Source organism: Apium graveolens, chromosome 5, assembly GCF_009905375.1.
Source record: "Apium graveolens cultivar Ventura chromosome 5, ASM990537v1, whole genome shotgun sequence".
Taxonomy (NCBI): Eukaryota; Viridiplantae; Streptophyta; class Magnoliopsida; order Apiales; family Apiaceae; genus Apium; species Apium graveolens.
In genome coordinates this window covers 83,261,960-83,272,327 of record NC_133651.1, presented here as the reverse complement: position 1 = coordinate 83,272,327, position 10,368 = coordinate 83,261,960, and the positions used below count along the sequence as shown (strand labels likewise).

Genomic DNA, 10,368 nt, shown 5'->3' with positions numbered 1-10,368 from the left:
CGTAACTAATACCTTTGAAATTAAGCTTGGCATGATTTAGATGGTACAGAATTCAATCCAGTTTGGGGGTTCTCCAACGGAAGATCCTAATATGCATATTAGGGATTTCATCGATATCTGTGACACCTTCAAGTTCAATAATGTTTCTGAAGATGCTGTGAAACTGAGACTGTTTCCATTCTCTCTGAGGGACAAGGCTAAGATATGGTTACACTCTCTACCAAAAGGTTCTATCACTAATTGGGAGGATCTTGCTCAGAAGTTTCTTACTAAATTCTTCCCTATGGCGAAGACAGCTGCGATCAGACTTGCTTTTTCTCAATTTGCACAACAATCATGTGAATCTTTATGTGAAGCTTGAGAGATCTATAAGGAGATGCTTAGGAAGTGTCGTCATCATGGAATGCTAGACTGGATGGTGATAAATTTCTTATATAATGGGGTGGGAGCACAGTCGAGACATATGTTTGATGCCGCATCAGGTGGAGCGCTATGGGCTAAAAGCTATGAGGAAGCTTATGAGCTGATCGAGTTGATGGCTGCGAATGAATATCAATACCCAACCCAGAGAAAGGTACTAGGAGTTCTTGATGTGGATACAGCTATGGCTATCGCTCAACTAAAGGCGATAGCTATGAAAATCGATTCCCTGGTCAACTATGGAATAAATCAGATAGCCAGTGTTTGTGAGTTATGTGTAGGTGCGCATGCGATAGAGCATTGTGTTATATCTTGTGAATCAGCTCAGTTTGTGAGCAACTTTCAGAGGCTGCAGCAGCCAGTTCCTGCCATGTACCATCCTAACAACCATAATCATCCGAACTTCAGCTGGAGCAATAATCAGAAAGCAATGCAACAGCCGTACCAGTAGTTTGGAAACAAGCAATTAAATCCTCCTGGTTTCCAGCAACAAATTGCACCAATACACTAGTTTCCGCCACAGGGGATGTAATAACAATCTTATGGAGGTCCAGGTCCATCTGTTAATGAAAAATCTGAATTGGAGGAGTTGAGGCTCATGTGCAAGAGCCAAGCGGTTTCTATCAAGACTCTAGAGAACCAAATAGGGTAAATTGCTAACGCTTTATTGAATCGACCACCAGGAACGCTTCCTAGTGATACTGAAGCCAATCCAAGCAAGAGGGAAGTTAAATAACAGGTAAACGCCATCACCTTGAGGTCTGGAAAGGTTGCAAGCCCCCAAATTCAGCAAGACGAAGAGTCTGAAAACTCTGTCCAGAATTCAGGTATATCTGCACCTTTTTCAAATCCATAAAATGAGATTGTAGCTGAAAAAGTGGTGCAGAAGGATGCCGAGGTGGAATCAAGGAAGAAAACTGTGGAACACACTCCTCCTGAGCGTAATACAGGGGAGAAACAGGTCTATCCTCCACCTCCTTTTCCTAAGAGGCTGTAGAAGCAGAAGTTGGATAAGCAATTTGCTAAGTTTCTGGAGGTGTTCAAGAAACTTCAGATCAATATACCTTTCACTGAAGCTTTTGAACAGATGCCTAGATATGTGAAGTTTATAAAAGGTATTCTCTCTCGGAAAGTGAAGCTCGATGACTTAGAGACTGTTGCTCTTACGGAGGAATGTAGTGTAGTTCTACAACAGAAATTGCCTTCGAAGCTTAAGGATCCTGGAAGCTTCACGATTCCTTGCACTATTGCAGACTTTTCTTTCGACAAATGCTTGTGTGATTTGGGAGCTAGCATGAATCTGATTCCCCTGTCCATCTTCAAGAAGCTTGGTCTACCTGATCCGAAACCGACATACATGTCATTGCAACTAGCTGACCGTTCCATCACTTATCCGCGAGGAGTAGTGGAGGACATCTTGGTTAAGGTGGATAAGTTCATCTTCCCTGCTAATTTTATCATTCTAGACTTTAAGGAGGATAAAAAGATTCCCATTATCTTGGGAAGACCATTCTTGGATACAGGCCGGACTATGATTGATGTGCAAAAAGAAGAGCTTATGATGAAGGTTCAAGATCAAAAGGTCACTTTTAATGTGTTTAAGGCAAAAAAGTTACCCACAAATAAAGATCAGTGCTTTAAGTAGAGCGGATCGACTCTATCGTGAATTCGGAGCTTGAGAAATTGCCAAAGTCAGATACCTTAGAGAGATCCTTAATAGGGGAATCAGTTATTGAAGATGAAGAAAGAACAGAGCAACTGCAGGATTTGAATGCACCTCCTTGGAAGAGGAAGTTGGATATGTCATTCGATTCTCTTGGGTTAGCAGAGCTGAAAATTTCTCAGGAGCATCTCGAGCCGTCTATTGAAGAAGCTCCCACACTTGGGCTCAAACCGCTGCTAGGTCATTTGAGTTATGCATTTTCAGGTGCACCCCCTGACAAGGGGTTGGAATATATCTATGATAATCTAAAGGGTGACCAGCCGGTTCCTCCCGTGCTTACAGAGGGTCCCTCTCGTGCACCACAGATAGTTGATAGGTTTAGTCTTGGTGATGCGCAGTATAGAAGGTTGATTCGGCGTATTGAGACCATGCATGACATCCACCGACGTTTTGCTGAAGATTTGACAAACGCTCTCGGTACTATTTTCCGAGACACTGGTGTCGAGGTTGATTGCCCCCTGATCCTCCACTCGAAGAGGGTGATCCTCCTGCTAACTAGGTATACATGAATTCCTTATTATTACCTTCAATGAGGATATTGAAAATTTTAAGTTTGGGGGTGATAATGTAAGGATTAGTTTGTGTGTGTCCATATAGATTCATATAGATTCATGTAGTATGTTTAGTTATATTTCATTCATATTTTTGCATGATTGTTCATATAGGACTTTTTTATTTGTGTTTTTATGTGAGTTCATATAGTTGTATGTGCATGCATATACCATGATCCCTTAGGTTGAGCTATTGCTATCTGATAAGTTGATGTTAATTTGAGTGTGGTGATGATGAATAGAGGGGTTGTTTAAGTCCTAATGAATTGATTTGCATGCAAGAAAAAAAATCACAAGTATTATAAGATTGATTTTGAGCTAGATCATGATCATATTTGTTTAGTTATTGAGATTTAATCACTTATTTATATCTAGAATTTTTGGTATTCTCGTAATAACGTAAAAACACTGAATTTTAAATTGGAGAAAAACTTGGATTTCATTGTTAGTGTGAATAAGGCTAGGTGTCAAATGGCTAGTAGTCGGCTCATAATTTATGAGTAGTCTAGGGTTGAATGAGATGGAGTGAAACGCACTCATTCAGAAATTGAAAAAAAAGAAGAAAAAAAAAGAAAGAAAAAAGAAAAAAAAGTTTGTGTTTATGCATAATTGATCAAGAGTGAGGTCTTTAATAATCAGGTTATTAAGTTCTAGGGGACTTTGTGCCTAGTGACCTAAGGCTTTTATAGTCTAGGATCCGCTAACCTAACGCTCGCTACATGGGTATTATTGCATAATTCTTGTGGGACCTCATTCGTTGCATGGTCAAATAAGCATCTTTGTTATGTGTTCAATAATAGCGTGAATCCTTGTATAACTCTAGTAAAATGAAGGTGTTGTGAGTCATTATACGTTTAACGTCTATTCTAGTTATAAACTTATGATTATTTTGATGATAGATAAGTTATGGTTATTAATAAAGTATCGAGAGTAATTCTGTTCAACATCCACACATGCACATTCTGGTTTGTGCGTTGGTTTATGAGATTAATTCGAACTCTGTTAAAAGTCATTACATTCTTAGAGGCGTTGGCTTATTCATTTGGTTATGGTTATTCTGAGGGGATCAATCGCATTATCATTTATTTGCATTCACGTAGTTGCATTCATGCATTAGGTTTGTTTTTTAGATTTGAGTCTGTTTATGCTTGAGGACAAGCATTGATTCAAGTTTGGGGGTGTGATAAGTGGATTTTATATCTACTTGGAACGCTTCATTACAAACTTAAGTTGGTGTTTTGGACTCAAGTTGTTGATATTTTTGATATGTTTTTGTGTTATTACATTTCAGGCATTAGTTAAATGAAGAAATGAGCTTTTCAGGGAAATATGCTGAAAAGAGCTAAAAATTGGAAGCCTAGGACATTATCAAGTTGAAGAGAATCCCGTTAGCTTCGCGTGGGTAGTTGATTTTATCATATCAAGATTTGACATACCTTGTCAGGATTTGATTGTCCATGTCAGGATTTGACTCATCTTGTCAGGACATGGTGTGTTAGGATTTGACTAGTACAATCAGGATTTGACGTGTCATTTCTTCTCATAGCTGATCATTCCAAGTTCGTGTATGAGCTTTGCAAAGGTTGCTTCTGGTAAAGGCTTGGTGAAGATGTCAGCTACTTGTTGATCAGTTGGAACAAAGTGAAGCTTAATTGTTCCTTCCATGACATGTTCCCTGATAAAATGATATATGATACTAAAGTGTTTTATGAGAAAGTATTGCCCTGGATTTCTCATCATAGATATTGCACTTTGATTGTCACAGTAGATAGAGATGAGTAGGTCAATTCATAGTCCAAAAGCTGATTTCTCATCCAAAGAATCTGAGCACAGCAGCTGCCTACAATAATATATTCAGCTTCAGCTGTAGATGTAGATATGGATTTATATTTCTTGCTTTGCCATGTAACAAGTCTTCCACCCAAATGTAATTAGTCTTACGAGGGGTGACCTTTAAGTAAGGTTAATCCGCCGGCCGAATATACGTTTCTTATTTCTTATTTTACATAAACCATACTTATAAATAAGCCGAACTATAAATAACTGAAAACTAATCCAACTTATTCCGACTACCTGAGGTACTGCACCAAACAATCTACGGAACAGCTGGCCATTTCCTACCCGTTTCCCGGCTGTGGTTCTCATTGCAGGCATCTTGATTCACTGTTGTGTTGTGTCAATTTAAGAAAACAAGTGTGAGCTAAGATGCTAAGCATAATAATGTACAGTATGAAAATGACTGTATAATAACATCATATATTATATATATATGTTTTATTTAAAAGTAGATTTCTTGGTGTCCCACACCTTCTTATGAAAACAATTCTTTTAAGGGGGTTTTATAACCTGCGAATACCTTAATAGTAATCCCAACACCTAGGCTTGGGTTACGGTATTGCATATCAATTCCAATTGGAAGGTTTTGGACATCTTACAGGAGCCACCGCATACGATGATCAGTCGTCCTACGGAAAGTAACCTTCTTTACTAGTAAAAGGACGAATACCGTCATCTCTCGGGTATCACCGTGGCCGCATTCGGGCTACGTGTCCCATTTTCGGGTATACACATACTTCACAAGTTCCTGAGTACACAAAGTACCTTCGCCTGCGGTACCTTTGGTAGCCCATCTAGCATACGTAGTACCAGAGTCTACCCCTCCATTGTCCTTCAACGGAATTCTATCAATCTCGGGAACTTGAACCACATCGAAGTTCCCCAAGCGTTTTGCTTGTTGATAGAGATAGTTTATCTATTTAAAATATAAGTGTATATATATGTATATACGTACTTCCGAGAATTTCGGAGGAAGTACTAGGGATGTGTGTTGACCATTGTCAACAGATAATTAATAAGGGGAAAAGTTTCTTCTTGAAACTATATTCAATATAATAATAAGTCGGGATAATATTCACCGACGATTTGAAATTATTTGAATGATAATTCTAAATCAAAAGGTATATCAGGATCTATGACCTTTAAATCAATAACAATCCTTAATAAATAATCATTAATTAAATAGTAGTCTATAAATAATTAAATGATAATTGATATTAATCATACCTCGAATGAGTTATTCTTTTAAAAGATTTATTTAAATAGTATTCCTCAACTAGTTTGTGTTTACATAATTAATAATCTATAATGATTAATCGGGTTTGAAATAAATAAACGTTGAAGTATACTACTCCTATAATAAAGGAATACGTATATAATATTTAATATCTGAATCAATAAAATATAGTTGAGGGAATATGCTCATTGGGAAATCGTTTTAAAAGTTCGAGGTGTTTTAATGTTTCGTAAGTGGACGATGAGTCCCTTTAAAACGTACCACTATGGACGTATAACCGTCCTATAATATCTCCGGAACAATTCCCGGGTTTTATCTTTAATCCCGACCGACCCTCGGTCTTATACAATACGTCACGCTTAAAGCGAAATAATCATTTCAGGATATATACTTATCGTACAACATCGCTATATTATGTGAAAATTCAACAACTACGTATCATGGCAAACATGGTATTTATGCGATGATAGTAAAACAATCCTTTCACAACACAACAGTAAAATGGAGTTAGGTTTGTAAACTTGCCTGGGTATCTCGAGGTGGAGGATGCTCTAGGTTCCGCTCGGAAATCTATAACCATAAACACATTTCATTTCGTTAGGTTCCATCCTAATTCACAGTAACTCGCACTCATGCGTTACTCATTATACACCCTCTCAACTCATACTACCCTTAACATTTATTTTAAGTCATAAACACTTTATGGTCACTTCATTTTCCTAAGTATCTTGAGTTCATTCTCATTATCGTTGTCGGCTCTGCTTAAGGATTCTTACGGTTTCTACTCGCGCGGTCTCGGCTCCGACATTTTTATAAAATTGAGAATTCATTATTTTCACTTGAAATTTTTATGACAGTTAGGAAACTCTACATTTTACTCTCTGTAAAAATTTCATGATTTATGAATACTTTTAAGTCTATCCTTTATATTTTCAAAGTTCGTGATTCGTAGCAGTTTTTGTCGCGTAAAACACTTTTACTAAAACGATCATAACTTTTGATCTGTAAATCGAAATTAAGTGATTTAAATGCCTAAATGATCCTTATAACATTTTCTATCTTAAACAAAGGTAATTTATCAAGAATATACAGTTTACAACTTCGAGACTTTCTGCAGAAACTTAAAGTTACGGTTTGTTAGTTTTAACGAAGTTATGTTTACGGTCGGGATTTCGTTTACGCCTTAACTATCAACACAACCACCAACAATCATCATATCATCATCAACACACAAACTCCTCTCAACAACATCATGTTCTTGAGGCAACAACAACCAACCTTAAATCTACTTAACTTAATCATCAAGATTTCATCAACAACACTTAGTAAGCTAGGTTTACTAACACCCACTAAATGGATCTTAAACATGAACCTTAAATAAAGTTAGGCCAAAGATTTTTACCTTTCTTGAAAGCTTGAGATGTGTTCTTGAGTATGGTGGAGGCTTGGAAGTGCTTGGTATGATTTTTGGAACCTAAAACCACCATTAAAATCAAGAAACCAAAGAGAGGTTACTATTCACACTATTCACTCATGAGTTTCTTGAATTTATTCCACCCATCAAACCTTGATAAAAAGAGATGAAAGACTTTTTTTTACCTTAGTTTAGTTGCTAGGAGGCTTGGGAAATAATTTTGTGATTTTACAAGAACTAGAGCTTGGAGTTTTGAATTGCAATTCCCCTTTTTTCTTTAAAATAGCCGAATGGAGCTAAATATGGGTGGGGAGGTATTTATAGCACTTGGTTGCTTCTCTTGGATGATTTCTAGGTTGCTTCTTGGAAGGTGACTTGATATCTTTGCAAGTTGATCTTTATTCTTCCTAGGATAGCTTAGGTTTATTCCTTGTCTCCAAATCCATGGACAAATCTTTGTAGCTTGCTAACTTATAAGCTAAACTACAAGGTTAGCTCTGAAGGAATTTACGGATGAGCGGAAGCGTGAAATAACAATTATTCCTTAAAACCATATACCGCACATATAGAAAAACATATAAAAGGGAAAAACTGAGGAATCGAAATCATACCTCGTGAATCGAAGCTTTATAATGATTGGAGTGCTAGCAGTTGCTCCTCAGTGTGTGAAGCACTCTACCGGTATCCACCAAGAACAATCCGCTTCAATGAACCTTTTATAAAACTAAGCTTTTATAAAATGGAGTTTTTGGGAGAGAGAGAGAAGAAGAAGATGGAGGCTAGGGTTTTCACAAAACCAAAATTGTGTATTATATTTTTGAGCCATCCATCTCATTCTATTTATAGGACTCTCCTAGGGTTTTATAATATATCTTTATATATATTAACCCCCCATATTTTATCTTCATAAAATGCTTTAATAATAATTAAAACTATTTTAATCATTATTTCTTTTCTTAACTATTTAGAAAATAATTCTCTCTCTCATTATTTCATCAAAGAAAATATTCTTTTATGGTGTGACCCTGTAGGTTCAAAATTATGTCGGTAGTAGAAATAAATAATAATAAACTATTATTAATTATTTATATGAATATTAAAATTCACTAGATATAATTAACTGATTAATTATATTTATTCTACATCGTGAGTGATGCTTCTCAACATATCGCGACTATCCGGATAATATGAATTCACTGCTTAGAATACCAAGAACCTATTCGGTGAATAGTTACCGTACAATTAACTCCTTCTACCCTCCAATGTCCTGATTAAATACAAGGCATGGATCTTGTGTCAAGCCTATCTAATTTAATCATTTGATTTCCCATTCACTATGCTCAGTTCTATGTAAATTAGAAACTCCTTTCTAATTTCATTCACTCTGGCCAGAGATTCCTGAACTAGCATAAGTGGATTAGCTTTGAACATTCTCTTCCTTCACTGGAAGGGGTAAATCCTTTATTGATCATACACTATCTTCGTGTACAAATTCCTATACCCAGTAGAGCCCTAATAATTGTCCCTGGAGACTAAGAACTAAACCAAAGCATAGTTCAGTGTACACAAGATGACTATGATGACCTCAAGTCTAAGGATACTTGTACAACTATCACTATGTGAACAACTGCTGACACGTGAGTGAACTCCATCAGTTGTTCAGCTGTGCAAGTCATGTTCAGTGAACTTATTCTATAATAAGCACCTACATACTAGCTATAGTGTCACCACACAAATGCCTATGAGAACATACATCCTCCTGAAGGGAGCAAGCATAGTATGTACCAATCTTTCCGGATTATTAATTACTAGTTAGTAATCCTATGACCGGGAACTATTTAAGTTTAGAGTTATCATCTTTTAGGTCTCACTATTATGATCTCATCATAATCCATAAAAAACTTTACTCTAAACTATGGTATATCTTATTTAAACATTTAAATAGATAGAGCCCGTAATAAAAAACAAAACAAGTCTTTTATTAATTATCAATGAAATCAAAATAGATTACATAAAAGTTATTCCTAAATCCTCATACTGATTGGACTTAGGACATATCTCTTTCAATCTCCCACTTGTACTAAAGCCAATCACTTTGGTATCTAATACCCATCCTGTCTTTATGACGATCAAAGTGACTTTCAGAAAGTGGCTTTGTGAGTGGGTCTGCTATGTTGTTATGTGTGTCAACTCTCTTTCAATACAATACAAGAAATGTTACCGCGCTCCCACTAACCCTTTTGTAGACACATGGTTCATCTACGTTTTTGATAAAACCAAACTCTTTGATTGTCTCATCAAAACGGATGTTCCATCTACGAGAAGCTTGCTTTAAACCACATATGGTTCGCAGCAGCTTACACACACTAGGTTTTAATTTCCCTTGGAAAGAAAACCATCTGGCCATTTGCCAGATCTCATAGTCGTAGTAAGCAGCAATCACAAGCAAAATCCGAACTGATTTTAACAGGGCTATAGGTAAAAGGTTTCATCAAAGTCAATCCATTGCCTTTGTTTGAATCCTTTTGCCACAAGCCTGGCTTTAAAGGTCTCCACCTGGCCATCTGCTCTAATCTTTCTTTTGTATACCGTATACATAGATTCCATTTCGGATTTCATGGCACTTTGCCATTTCTCTGAGTCAACACTACTCATAGCCTCATTATAGGTCATAGGGTCGTCATCATCAATGATTGACAACTCATTATCATTCTCAATGACAAGGCCATAATACCTCTCAGGTTGGCGAGACACTCTCCCTGACCTACAAACGGGCTGTTCCACAGAAGGTTGTTCAGTCTGAACAGGTGTTTACACTTTATTCATAGTAGTTTGTGCTTCTTGAACTTCATCAAGTTCAATTTTGCTCCCACTGTTTCCTTCAGGAATAAACTTATTTTCCAAGAAGGTAGCATGTCTGGAGACAAACACCCGATGATCGGTGTAAAAGTAATACCCTAAAGTCTCTTTAGGATATCTCACAAAACTACATTTTACAGATCAAGATTCCAGCTTATCTGGGTCAACTTTCTTGACATAAGATGGACATCCCCAAATCTTAACGTGTTTAAGACTCGGTTTCCTTTCTTTCCATATCTCATATAGAGTTTGAGGAACAGATTTGGAAGGCACCTTATTCCGTAAATATGCTGAGGTTTCCAATGCATAACCCCATAAGAATACTGGA

At 36.8% G+C, this 10,368-nt stretch overlaps 1 non-coding gene across 1 annotated transcript; it reads right to left on the bottom strand.

Annotated features, from left to right (window-relative positions):
* Positions 1-298: 298 nt before the first annotated feature.
* Positions 299-405, bottom strand: LOC141662660 (small nucleolar RNA R71). Its single transcript, XR_012550763.1, has one exon. It is a non-coding gene; the product is annotated as a small nucleolar RNA R71 (small nucleolar RNA).
* Positions 406-10,368: the final 9,963 nt, after the last annotated feature.